The sequence below is a fragment of the Micropterus salmoides genome, unplaced genomic scaffold (genome assembly GCF_014851395.1).
Source record: "Micropterus salmoides isolate LMB-PRFRI ecotype aquatic unplaced genomic scaffold, ASM1485139v1 Ms_hic_scaffold_16, whole genome shotgun sequence".
Lineage (NCBI taxonomy): Eukaryota > Metazoa > Chordata > Actinopteri > Centrarchiformes > Centrarchidae > Micropterus > Micropterus salmoides.
Window position 1 is genome coordinate 18,021,257 of NW_024040707.1, and position 14,550 is coordinate 18,035,806.

Consider the following 14,550-nt stretch of genomic DNA (forward strand, 5'->3'; position numbering starts at 1 on the left):
TGCCAGTGTGCATATCCATTGACGTGTGTGTGTGTGTGTGTGTGTGTGTGTGTGTGTGTGTGTGTGTGTGTGTGTGTGTGTGTGTGTGTGTGTGTGTGTGTGTGTGTGTTGGGGCTGTTGTTCTACAGGCAGGAGAGCAGAACAGTCCACTGTCATGAAAACATTCCTACAAAACTAAAACAGCATCTCTATCTGCTATTTTCCCGTTCGGGCTGGCTTTAATTTACGATAGAAAATGTTCATAATCGTAAAAGCCAAGACCACTGGACGTCTACGCCAACAGTCAGGGCACAGGAAGGCATGTGATTTTGTCAAGAAAATGCTAACCCGTGGTCTAAAATACATAACTAGGGCAGTGCATTGCGTGATGAACAGAATTAAATGGCTAAACAATACGTTGAGAGGGACATTTAAACACAACCGTTAACATGCGTAAACAGATGAAATAGAATGAGAATAGATTGAATGGAGTAGTTTGTTTCTTATTTCATCATGCACCAAGATTTACAAAATCCTAGTTGTAGCGTTTCTCATATGCATATGCATGAGCACATTTGAAAACCCAGGTCATTTGTGACTTCAATCGGACATAAACTACCTTCAAGTCTTCAAAAAAATAAATCCATTACAAAACTGTACGCTGGTGTCATTGGTAGGAAGCCATGTTTGCCAAGCAAACCGTAATTAGCTTAAGTATTCGTGAAACGACATACAGTGAATAGAGGACACAAAAGTGTCGAGTTTAGGCCATACAGCATACAGAGGTGTGGGAGGGAGGAACCCCCTTTAGACTCACTTTACCCACAACACTATTTAGATATGTGAGACAAGCTCTTCTTAATCTTTACGGAATTAACGGATGTACAGTACAGATTCTCTATGAAAGACGAGGCTTTAAAATAATTGATCAGGGCTTCTCTGACCCTCAGTAGCATTTCTGTTCATGCTGGTGGATGGTTTCTTTATGATAATCACCAAGAGGTAAATCCGTTGTTTATTACAATGATAATACACAGTCGCCTATGGATGGTATTAAGCTGCTGAAAAGCCTTGCATGAAAAAGTGTCTACACTACAGTTTAGACCTAATTTACCTCGGATTTGACTCGTCTAACATCATCCGGAGCAGGTAGACTAGGAGAGGATGGCAGTAGGCTAACCGCAAAATAAAGCGGGCCAGGCGGGGCCACACCCTAAGTACAGAGCGCAGGCTGGCAGACCACCGCTACTGCCAGGCCAAAGTGGATTTACAAAATACAACACAGGCTTTACAGTCTCTTTATTTAGTGTAGCTAACTTATATTGTTATGAAGATGTCAGTGGTTCATTACTCAATGCTGTCTGAAAGATTTTGACCAAAACTGAGAGTTAGGTTTCGGTATTGTTGAGCGTCATTTATTCAATAGGCTGCAAAGTGTAGTTTCACAATTCCGGGAAAAATCCGCAAAGTGAAATTAAATTAGTCAGTAGAAAAGCAACGCCAGTGTGTAGACACATTTAAGCCTCAATCATTTGCGCTTCATCGTACAATTTAGAAAACTGGCTACATATAGCCTAAGCATGATCACATAAATAGATACAAACATCTGGGTATTTTCATACTGCTAGTAATTACAATTTCTACACAGCGAAAGTATTCAGCGTTAGACAATAAAAGTATATTTATGTATCCTAACATCATGGACAAAGCAGGACATGCGCGGCGCCATGCGACAATAAGCATCTGTCAACGCAAGGTCACCAAATGCGCGCGGTTAATATATACAAAATGCTTTTTTATTCAACTTGTCGACAGAAGGTAGTTTATTAAGATATATTTTCTTGGATTATACCAACACGATATCAAGTCAGGTCTCGTCTGAAATGTAGCCTGAATAAGGCTGTTCCTGCTTTATATCTTAATGTGGGATATATACAAATTGGCTCTTTTGAAATGTGCTCAACGACGTAGTTCATCTCGGTCTACAAATACACGCAGGAGCAAAAGTGTTCATCTTCCTGCTGCCGTCCAGAGAGTACACCGGCGAGAAAAGCAGACCAAATAAACCCACAGTTGGACGCGTCTCGTCGGAAGTCCAAGTTCAAGTTAAGAGAGGCGGTCGCTCCATCCAACCCGACAGCAAAACAAAAGACACACACGTTCATCATTAATCATCTCACTTATTCTCTCAAACAATAAAGGGCTTTCAACTTTTTGTGCATATTTCACACTAAATGTAGGCTAGCCCAAAGAGATCAATCATGTGTACAGGCGCTTTTTAAAAAAGCTTTATGCTCCGATGTGTTGAACTGTAAGTGATGAGGATTTCCTTCTGAAAATAGAAAGTTCTTTAAGGCGCAACATACTTGATTTGACCAAAGTGTGATTATCAGAAGTAAACTGATCAAACCGGGCCAAGTTTGCCTAATTTACAATCGGCAGCTTGGAGCACACGGTGTTGCTTCTGCAGCGCCGTGGGAAACTGAATCTATTGGAAATGGGAATCTGTATCAAAATAATCTTCTTCAAGAGTATCTTCCTAAGTCTTCAGGCCTGGTTTATAGGCCAATATTTCCACGCCACTTATATTCATTCTAATGTGCATTACAGTTTGTAACACCATGCAGCTTTCAAAATGTTCACATACAGAACATATGTCAAAATGTTCCGTCGACACACGCTGTGAATGTTTGAGAGCTTAACACGCCACTATGTCCTCGACTGAGAAAATCTTATACTATACTGTTAAAGACTGTTTTTGTACGCAAGCAACGTTCTGAGTAGACTATAAGAAAGTTTTAATGTTGCCTGAAATGTGGTAGTGTGCAAACCTGCCCAATTCTATTCCGCACAACTCCTTGTTTATAATAGTTTAAAGTAAAATAACACATTTTACATTTCGTTCCTCAAGTCACATTACAGACGTATCTAAAATATCCTAATTCCTACCCCCTTGCATTCAGGATGTAGACGACATTTCTACATGTACGTCATCACAAACCGTATGGAATAAACTAATATAATTTATATCACTTTCTTGACACTATCATTAATAGTAGGCTAAAACATGATTATATTTTGCAGTACAGAATGATAAAACATCAAGTCAACTATTCTATAGGCAAATGGTTTATTTATACAGCCCACGATGTGAAGCCCACTTTGCTTTAAAGACACCAAATAAAAATCCCGGAAATTTACAGTAAGCTATGTGAAGGACAACTTCCTCATCCAGCATGCAGCAGGCCAACAGTGACTCTATGAAGAGCCTAAAGTCAACATGCGCTCTCGGTTTGAAAGAGCTGCGGGCTGGAAAATGATGTCTGCACCTGCTTGTCGGGCTTGTTGATGGAGGAAATCCTTAAGTAAAAGGGTGCACAGGAAGCCACACTCTGAATCTTATCACCAAGGCAAAAGTAAAAAGGATTGACCCAAACTGTTTATGTAGAGCTTATGTGAGAAGCCTCCAGGACACAGTCTGCTGCTGAGACCATGGCCACGTTGCTAAAAGCATATTCATCATAAAAATGTGTTAAGCATTTGGCAATGCAACCAAATAGGATTTAAGTCACGTGCATTACTGATTTATAATATAAGAAGTGAATCTTAATCTTATCCACCAGAAGATTTTGGCTACGGAAACTTGCTGTGGGCTACCTGTGCCAGCAAAGTAGCCTTTAGGATATTTAGAGGTGGCATTTAAACAAATGCAATTCTGCGGCATTGGGACTTCAATTCAATTCAAATTAGCTTTATTGGCATGAATGTACAACAACAATATTGCCAAAGACTTTACCTTCTCATTTTGAAAACTGACGGCGAAACCACTAAAAGCAAATCTGGATTCTGTCAGTTTAAATTTGACTTCACAAAGGACAAGTCGACCAAAAACATCAGTTAGTGCTTTTCAGTTCTTTGTGAAGGTTACTTTATCGTCAAATTTGGAGATAGCTGCTCAAATCAACAGTCGTTCTGTATGTGTAGTTAAGTTGGTTTAGGCCTAATTTGCCTCGTTTGCCTATCAATCCATCTAAAAAGGAGAGAGAAATCAAGAGCAGGGTGAGTTGTGGTTCACTGTTACACTCGCCCAGGCAGCAGGCGACACTATAAACTCCACCGTAATCCCACTTTTGTTCTCCAGTCTATATGGATTTCAGTGAGTACATATTACACCTGATAAGAAATTGCTTGAAATAGCTCCAGAGAAGTGTTGACATGTAGGCCTACAACGTAATCTTGCAGTGAGCCTACCTGCAATCAAACACATGTGGTACTTACGCAACTCCTGGCCCTTCAGCCTGTAGCTTTATGTCACATGCGCTAAAATCAAGAAATTAAGCTATTTTGCATTCATGCATGTAAAAACCTTTGCCAACTGCGGTCGTCATGTCAACCAATTAACTGTGATGTGTTAATTTCACCTGACGAATGTGTAATGTGTGTGCTAAACATGAAATGTGATCACATTTACTGAGGAAGAGAGAATAAAGCAAATAATCCTATAGGCCTACATTTTAAAACCCAGATTGGAAAGTCTTTAAGGCGCTGAGACTCCTCGTGATAAAAAATAAATATTAATTTAAATGTGTGCAAAGAGTCCTCATTTGTGAGAGATTGTTTCTTGTTTGTGGACTTAAAAGTCGTAAACTGACATCCTCTCCTGCGCGGGTATAAGGCATTTCACTATTTACCAGGCGATAAGCTGGTTTGTAAGCTTTTTTCTTAAAAAGGCAAAAAATTGGTCGAGAGCAAACATCAAGTCTCCATTTTTGGATCATGTGCCCATATGTTTCACTTAAAAAAAAAACTTCCTCCAGGTCACTAGAATTTTCTGCGTCAGAAAACAAAGTGAAAGGCACACTGACTAAAGGTTGAGTCAAATTAAAGACAGAAAGAGACAACCAAAGTGGAATTACGGTGGAGTTTGTATTGTCGCCTGCTGCCTGGGCAAGTGTAACGGTGAATCACAGCTCACCCTGCTCTCATTTTCTCTCTCCTTTTTTTAAAGATGAATTGATAGGCAAACGAGGCAAATTCACGGACCAAAATGAGGGCAGGTTCAGTTGTACCAGTGAAGTGCACACATTATAAAGATGAGCAAGACGAAGTTCAAGTTCAAAGTCACTGTGCTCAGACAGACATGGGTGTGCTTAGGAGAGGACACCCCTACCTCTCTCACCTGGCTCGTAAAGCAAAATAGCAGTTGTTTGCATTAATCCGATCCAACTGAAATTGAAAGACTACCATTGTATCTGCCAGCAAAATTAAAAAAAAAAAATTTGCAAATAATCGTATCAACTTCTCAGAGGATTCAAATTGACGAATTGCCATGCATTTATCTTTTTTATGCAGACCTGGACCTGCTTTAATCTTATCTGTAAATAACAGTATGTTAAAGGACTTGGCTATAGACAGATCATGTTCTTTATCAGTACTGCACTACACTGCGTATCTTAATGAAAAGGTCTCAATTACATCAGAGATTCAGGCTGGACTTGAAATGAAGGAACAAAACAGCAATTACAATTGTAATCTGATTCATCTGATTTTTCTTTCTATTTATTGGTCTTACAGACGAACCCCAACATGTGTTTTGTTGTCACGCGTTGCTTACCGGCAGAAATGGGTGTGAAAATGGGTCTACTATCCTGTGAATTATTACAAATTAATTACATCCCTATTCATATTCAAATTAATATTCAAATATTACGTCATTAAAAAAACGTGCATAAATGCAAGAAAGACAATTCAGTTTGCAGCATAAATACATAAAAACAAAACAAAATATTTCCAAACTCTGCATTCAGGGCCCGGCTGTTTTGTATTTTGTTGTTTAAAGTGGTGATTTTTAAAATCCTGTGTTTTTCTCTGAATTATTCTATAAACAACACCTAAAACCAAACAAATGTAAGAAATTTCAGCACTTTTATTCACATATTCGAAGGAGTAATAGGGCGATGAAAAACCACATTCTCTCACTTTTTCTTCCTGCGTGGGATTTTATGGAGAAGCCAACAAAACTCCAAAACTTCGGGCCCTGAATTATGCTACCGCATCACTAGAAAAGTGCATCGGCACTTCAGAGCTTAAATTAATTTTCTATTTAATTGCATAATTAATGCTTGAAGAGGCTGTAAAATAATCCGCATCGGTAAGATATTAAATGCGTGAGAGGGTTTTACATGTAGTTATATGGCAGTAATTTCGAGACTAAGATACAGGGTACAAATTAATGTGCGACATCAGGCCATCTGACTGCTTTTAACCTGTTGACTAATAATGTAGAGAACAACAGAAAATAACAAACATCCGTTTCTAATCCAAATAAGTTCAGATGTATTCTGGTAAGTGAGACAGAAATATGAAGGAAACATTCAAATAGGATAGTCTGAAAAAGCTTTATTTCTAGTGGCATAATACAAATCAAAAAGTTATTTATAAGATTAATATTCATCTTTCAATCCCCGCAATATATTTACATTAGATACCATAATCCAGAAAAGGTGCTGGCATTAATAAAGAATGAATTATAACAATGTTCACTGTTTTGAGTGGCTGAAACAATTAGTGTGTTGTGGGGTGGGTTTTCATTGTTTGTAACCACAATTTTCTATATCACAACAAACCATGTTTTATTTGATTCACAGCCTTTTTGGTAAGTTATTTCCTATGGACTGCACCATATGAGCAAAAACTGGTTAGATGTGTGCAGATCAAACCGTAATCTAATGTGTTTGTATTTCTGCAGGAAACAAAATATCTACTGTTACTAAGAGCAGCTGCAACATGTGAGCAAAGGAATCTCTATTTAGGATATGAATCAAAATACTTACAATTTAAATATTCAACTGACAATGTGAACACAGCCAGACATTGTAAAGACAGAGTAAATACACAACCTTAAGCCAGCCACCTTAAACCTCAATGGTTTAACTCTCGCATTAAAATGGTTCTCTTAAAGCCTGCTCTGACTATTGTGGAATCCTGGAAATATCCTGAAGTAGAAATATTTGTTCATGACCTTGCTTAAGGTCAGAATAAACACAAAAAGACCATTTAGCTTGGCTGAATTTGTCCAAGAATCTGTGGAAGTCCGTTCCAAGAGTCGGTGTAGATGTACAGTATACAAGTAATTCAATGTTTAGCCATCCAACCTCACAGTATAAACTGCAATTAAATAAGGTTTCCTAAAACTACAGATTAAATTGACTGCGAGGCACTAGCTCTTAAAGCGGAGAAATTGATCGGGTGGGCAGTTTTAAGGTGGAGCCAGATGTGACCTGCAGGCAGCTAAATGAGCATCAATGTTTTAAATTAATTAGGATCTGCTGCAGTACAATGCAATGCTTTACTACAGTGAAGGCATAACTATTTTATTTACACTTGAAACCGTATTTACTAGAAACTTAATTTTGTAGAAGTTGACTCAAGAACTTTGTCGAATGTACATGAAAAACCAGCCAAGCCCCAGTGTCCTTTCTGCATTTTGTAAGTTGTATATTTTTTATTATTTTATAGTGAGTTTTTCACCAAATTGTAGGAGTTATATACTGAAGAGTGGCAGTATTTTTTTTAACTTCTTTTTACAAATCCAATGTCATCATTTGGTAATTAAAGTGGTCAAACTTTAATAATAGCCATAACATTTTATCTTTTTATAAATTTTCAATTATACACATATGCTGATTCATATAAAAAAAGTGACATACAATAAACTATACTGTAAAATCTACTGTAATGTAAGTAATCTCTGCATATGTTTCTCATTAAAGTAATCACCATCCTGTTTTGCATTTGGTGTGTGTATTATTTCATGTCTACCAGTAATACAGGATGACAACAAACAATATTACCCAGGATTCAGTTCATTTGTGTGCATATTTCATTCTGCTTCCATAAAAAGAAAATACAATTTTGTGTCGCAGATCTAATGTCTGTACTTTATTTGTATCTGCAACTTCTTAAAAGTGTAACCACAAAATATAAGGAGACAAATAATAGGAGTCATACAAATGTTAAAAATACAGTCTGATATCCTTACACTGGACTGCAGTGTCTATAAAAAAATAAATAACTGTGCCTGCAGCTTCACCATCTAAACACTCATCAACACCATAATCAGTTAGGATGTATATCTGAAATGGCTGAACTGACCTTTCAAAATGTCTTCATAAGCTTAGAGCTGAAATTACCAAGCAACACACAAGCAATCAGCATACAGAGTGTGTTTTTTTTTGATTTTTACAACTTGCTCCTCTCCTGGGTATAATTACCACAAAAGAGAAGCTTTTCCAAAATTGGATATCAACCATTTGAACAAAAAAAGAGCCTTTCCACATGATTGATGGCATGAAAGGGAAACTCCTGAAGTAACATTTTTTAATAAAAAGATAAATCACATTTTTGTGGACATTCAGCGCAATATTGCCACTTTCTCCAACTGTACAATTTTCTAGAGTCAAGAGGTCCAAATCACGAGTTCTTACATCTCAGAACAAAACAATAAAAGTCCTCAAAAAACAATACTCACTTTTTCCTGTACCTCCATTTTGTTTTTAGAAGAGCAACACAACATGCAGTATCTTTGTGTCCTGTAATTACCTACATTGCACACGTTAATATATTGAATACACTGAAAGTGAACATTACACCTTCAAACCTGTATATTTACTGTAAACACTATACATTGCCTTCTGTAGAACTGGTAATGTATGTATGTAAACTTCTGTTTTCTTCACTGTACTATGAGTATTTTTTAAAAGAATATTCTGTATATTTTCCATTGGTTTCTTTGTATGCTGACTTTGAGTTAAACTAGTATCTGTCTCTACTTTTTAAATGTGTCTCATCATACTGCACTGTTCTTACTTTGCACATGATTTATATACATTTTGCTTTTCATTCTATACTTATACTTGCTTATGTGTTCCGGTGTTTCCCCCATTTGCTCTAGTATTCTGGTATATTGTTATGTTCTATATCCATGTAGAATTTGCTGCTTTAATGACCTACTTTCATGTTCTTACTCGTTATTTTAATGAATTTTACTTATAGTAAATCAGTCTTCCAGAAAAATGTACTTCTGGTTTATGAAAGTTCTATTTCACTACACAATTTACATCAAACTTTTAGGTACTCTCAGTCCAGCTGAGTCAGCCTTGCTGACAAAAACTTCCAAGTGTCTACAGCAGATTTTACATCCATTTTATGACTAGAAGGCAAATAAATCCTGACTGTTTTTTCTCCCCCTCTTCAGCTTACCTCTTAATCCTTACTTCCATGCTTTTGCTTCTTCTCTCCAATAGATGCAGAAGTTAAAACAAGCTTGCAAGTTCTCCTCCTTTGCCACTGATGTCCTGGGCTGTACATTTGAGGAGGAAGACTAATGATGTTTTATAAAAGTAAACTTAGTATCCAGCAAAACTATAATTTTAGTGAGAAAGTGTTTTAGGATTTAGATTTACACTTGCACAGAAAACTGAGTATATAGAATGCATTAAAAGTCAGCAAAAACTCACTAAAATGTTGAAATTCACTGGTTAATGCTTGAGGTCAGTCTCTGATTAACAGTAAATGGAGAAACTCTAGAATCTCAAATAAGGCAAATCAACAACATATTTCTAATACAGGAGCAATGTAGATAAATACAAAGCTGTATCAGACCATCTAAATAACACCCATAAAGAGACAAAGAAAAATGCATGGCTTATGATTCACACTGATGTTCTGGTAACTATTTTCTGAGACTTTCAATTAAGCTACACTAAGAACAGTAAGCCTATGCTTTAGGTCATAGAACAGAGGAAAACACAAATTACTGGTGAAACCTGTATTTATTTGAATGTACTGACACTGGACTTAAAAGTATTACCAAGTGTGCAAATTAGAGGTTTTTTAATGTCCTAAAAGTGTGGTTAAAGACATATCAGATGCCGTTACCTGCTGGATGTTGATAGGAGATGTAGATCTGGGGGATGTTCAAACATAATGCGTCCCAGCCACCCATTACTACCCTGAGCCTTCAGCAATGACAGCAGCAGCTAAGTAACAAAAATAAAACAATCATTTAAGGAGAATATGCTGTTTAACCAGATCTTTTTATAGAAGTGAATGCTTAAACTAAAGTTAAAACATGAAGACATGGGAAACAGCATAAAATTAAGGATATCGGGTAGTTTCAGCTTTACAGATACCACTGGCAACAATGCAAAGAAGAGGGGCAACTGGAGCACTATGACTAACAAAACAAATTTAAATAACAATAATCATATATAATATACTGTAAATAACTTGTATGGATTACAGAACATACAGTACATTTTTACAAACTCGCAAATCGCTTTACACCAAATAGATGACAGCAAACCTGCAGCATCTAAATAAGGGGAATGGGACACTTCTGTTTTCCTTCACTTGCTCAGTAAAGCACACACCGTGGTGAGGCATGCTCATGTGCATTTCTACTGTGTCCTCACAGCAGGGGGTATGTTGATCCAACAATATGGTATATATGGTTCTGCTTGACAGTGGAACTGAAACCCCAAGGTTTTGCTCTTAAAGCAAAATGACTGGTTCGACATATGTGGCCATACAGGCAACCAGATAAAAGTGTCTAAAAATCTTACTACTACTACTTTTAGTAGTTTTGGAGCTCCTCTCTTAAGTTTGAGCTGCTCTGATATGGATGTTTGTTTCACTTGAAGGTTGCTGCGTTTACATTTTTCTAACAAATACAAACCTCGCTGTTTTCTGACCCCTACTTTTTGCTGTGCCATCAGAGCTGTAATAACGGCCCTTACTGTGTCAATCCATCGATAACACATACTTTACACATTTAAATATAGCTACACTGGCGTCATAGAAATCACTGCTGTCTGTCGGTATACCACTTTGGCCCAAACTGAAATATCAAACTATTAGAGGAGTGCTGTGACATTTTGTAGAGAGATACATGGTCCCCATAGAAAGAAAAACACTGACTTGGACGTTCTCTCAAGCCACCGGCAGGTTAACACTGTTGTTTTTAATGAAATATCTCCTACAAGTATTGTACGAATTGCCATGAAAGTTGGTACAGACACCCATGGTGCATAGAGGATAAAACCCTGACTTTTCATCTAGCACCACCAGTAGCTCAAAGACTTTACTGATGGTGAATGTGGTAAACATTGTATCTGCTAAACCTCAGCATGTTGTCATTGTCACAGTGACACATGTAAGCATGCTGATCTTAGCATTTAGCTCAAAGCACCACTGTGCCTAAGTAGAGCCTCACAGAGCTGCTAGTGTGGCGAGAGTTCCTGTGTTTGTGTCGTGTTGAAGGTGATGTTACAGCAGTTTCATGGGACGTTGCTATGACGATCAGCTAAGAATCCCCCCAATACATTGAGGGGGTACTATCTGCAGTGGAAAGCAAAGTACCAAATACTAAAAGTGAGTCAAGCAGAGCCATACCATGCAGTGGATTATGGCTTATAATGGCTAACACTGATTAAAATTGGTCTTCATATAGATTTAGACACTTTTGTTTTTAGTGTATCCGTTATGATTTAAGAGTAATAATTAATTTACGTGGCAACAGTCTATATATTACTATGTCAACAGACCCACACAAGCTAGTCAGTTTGTCATAATTTCATATCTTTTATATCTTTGTGCCAATCTCTGATTATCTTTATCTATTTGCTTCCGAAGTGCTCAAAAACTTTTACTCCACTTTGGTTACAACATCTGTCCCATAACAATAATCAAGCATTTGTGACACGAGCTGAAACAATTAGAATCAGAAAGACCTGTATTGCCAAGTACTGTTTTACACATACGAGGAATTTGCTTTGGTGTTAAGGTGATACACGTAGACAAACATTCAGTTGACATAAATAAATGTAGAAATATAGTTGAATGATCTATTAGTCTTTTGAAAACATAAAATATGATAAATAAGTTAAACATTTTAGTATTTTTTTCCAAGGTAAAATGGTAAATATTTTCTGGTTTCAAATCCTCAAATGTAAGGATTTGTTGCTTTTCCTTTTAAAAAAAGTAAAGTGAACAATAAAGTAAAGCAAAAATTTGAATATGTCACCTTGAGCTCTCAGGCACTTGGATGGAAAAAGAATATTTAAAAAATTGAACAAAAACATTGTTGGATTAGTCCAATAGTATGTTAGTTGCAGCCCTATTTGGACATAACACTGGCATTTGATTACACTATGTAAAGATGTATCATCCATTGTAAAACCACTCCAGTATTGTGAGTTTTTAATTTCCTTGAAATTAATTGCATTAATATTTTTTGTTATAACAGCATTTTCATAACCCCTATACAGTAAGGGCAGTAAGGGTTTTTAGATATTGAATGTTATTTTACATCTCAACCTTGAGATACGTATAATCTTCTGTCTTAATGCAGATCAGTGTGGTTTTGGCAATAAAATGAAATCTGACAGGTCACCACTGACAATGTCAAGGCCTCATGCGGCCTTGACAAAAACAAATTTTCGCAACTGTGCTGCCTCAAGTGATCACAGCAAACAGCCTTTTGTATCTAATTCTATGGGAAAGGCGACAGCGCCACTGTTGAAGCAATACTTTGTAATGGTATTAGGAGAGCTATAAAAGTGTCAGAGCCTGTAAACAGGCAATCAGAGAGTGAGCCATGGTCTGTTGCTTTTGCAGGCATCAATCAGTAAGTAATGTATATGGAAGAAAAAAAAAACTGCTGGGCATTTGACATAATGTGATAGCTCTACTTTGTTTGGTATTATTGAACAGTAATACTTAAAAGTACTTTTCCCATAAAGGCACAAACATCCCTGTACACAACCAGTGAACCAGAAAATAAGATAAACCTACAAAATATTTGCATGAAATTCAGAAGGAAACTGAGTGCGTCATCTAGAATATCTTGCATTTCCTTTGCCCATTTCCCAGCAGGTAATAGTTATGAAAGTAACAAATTTCATGTTGCACACATAAAATAACATTGTTTCTTATTTTACTTCTAGCTTTTTGGATATTAAATGATGACAAAGTGATCACATTAAATAAATTATATTTAGTTGCGCTTCTAGTGAACTTTTACTTAAAAATAACCCTATTCAGCTACAAAGATATGGATTTAGCAAATATGTCATGTAATCGCAGCTTTTTAAAAAAGTTTTTAATCTTTCCGTCTGTATTCGATAGTGGACAGATGAGAGTTGTAACAATCAAAACCGGGACGTTGTACACAGTACACAGTATTTAGAATGCTTATAAAGCCACCAGGACACCCCCGGTAGCTTATTGTGATATCACTACATTGAGATATGATGAGTAAGCTACTAAAATAATTTTAAAAAGGCAGTGATATTTTTAATGTCATTGTTGGGACTTGAAATGTTTTTGCTGGCAATGTCTGTATTTTGATCAGTCCACCACTTTGGTCCAGACTGAAAAATCTCAACCAGATTTCTGACCAATATACTGTTTTATCAACAAATACATGCAATATTAATGACATTCCCATCAGCCTCAGCTGTACTTTGTGTCTAATGCTAATGTTAGCATGCTAACCTAAGATGGTGAAAATGGTAAAAAACAAAAAAAATCTTTTAAAAAAAAAATCAGCATGTTAGCATTTTCATGCGTGAGCAAATTAGCAGGCTGTTGAGATTTTAGCTCAAAGCACTGCTGTGCCCAAGTACAGCCTCACAGATCTGCTTGCGTGGATGTAAACTCTTAGTCGCGTTAATGAGTGACAACACATGACCAGCTTATGGCACAAATGAAATACTTGAGTAGAAGTGCTTTACTATTCTGTGGCGGTAGTGCTATGTGCAGTTGTGTAAAGGATTTGTGTGCTTCCCTGCTCCTCTGACTCAGTGTTCAATACACTTTCCTTCCTTTGTCACCATGAGCTTGCAGAGACAGGGTTGCCTGACTCAGTTTCAGAGCATGTATGTATGGCAGAAAAACCAAGTTTTTCAAACCACCCAAAACCATCTCTGACTAGCCTTCTGTAATGAAGACAGAGTAGCACGGATTGAAAAACTTGTGAAACTAGCCATGCAGTTAAAAAGGTATAAAATTCCAGCTATGTTGTGTCACTTTTCTATAGTATATTTCACCACTGCCCACTGACTGAAAAACAAATTAAATAACAAAGGGGTGTGGGACTGGTGGGTTGTCCATTCTTTCATAAAGATGTTAAATGTCAGATCTGTGACTAAGTCTCTTCCAGTGAAGTGAAATGCAATAAAGATCACTGGGGTGTTGGCCAATGGTCCCTGTGAGCTGCTTTCTTTCACCTTTGTTCATTTCTGCTCCATCTGTTGCTTCTGAAATATTATTTGCTCGTGTGTTAACACACAAGAAATTAAATAATCAAATTATTTGGAAAATTATTTTTGTTAGGCTATTATTTCTTATATGTAACAGGAACACAGCTCCAAGACTCATTAGACGTTCAGCTGCATTACTTTTATTCGAGTGGTATAATTGTTCTTTTGACTGTAAGATCATAATAAGTTCCAGTTTGTAACCAGAGTTAAAAAAAAACTGCATCTCAAATATTCTTCTGAGAGTGGT

General features: G+C 36.8%; 1 protein-coding gene across 2 annotated transcripts in view; it reads right to left on the minus strand.

Moving 5' to 3' along the window:
* The window catches only part of hoxc11a (homeobox C11a), an 84,493-nt gene that overhangs the window by 32,519 nt on the left and 37,424 nt on the right, over positions 1-14,550 (minus strand). For both annotated transcript variants that reach the window (XR_005444825.1, XR_005444824.1), the window contains exons 3-4: positions 9,919-10,019; positions 9,241-9,340 (exon numbers count right to left, since the gene is read on the minus strand). The gene's annotated coding sequence lies outside the window, so the exon portion shown is untranslated. The remainder of the gene's footprint in view (positions 1-9,240; positions 9,341-9,918; positions 10,020-14,550) is intronic.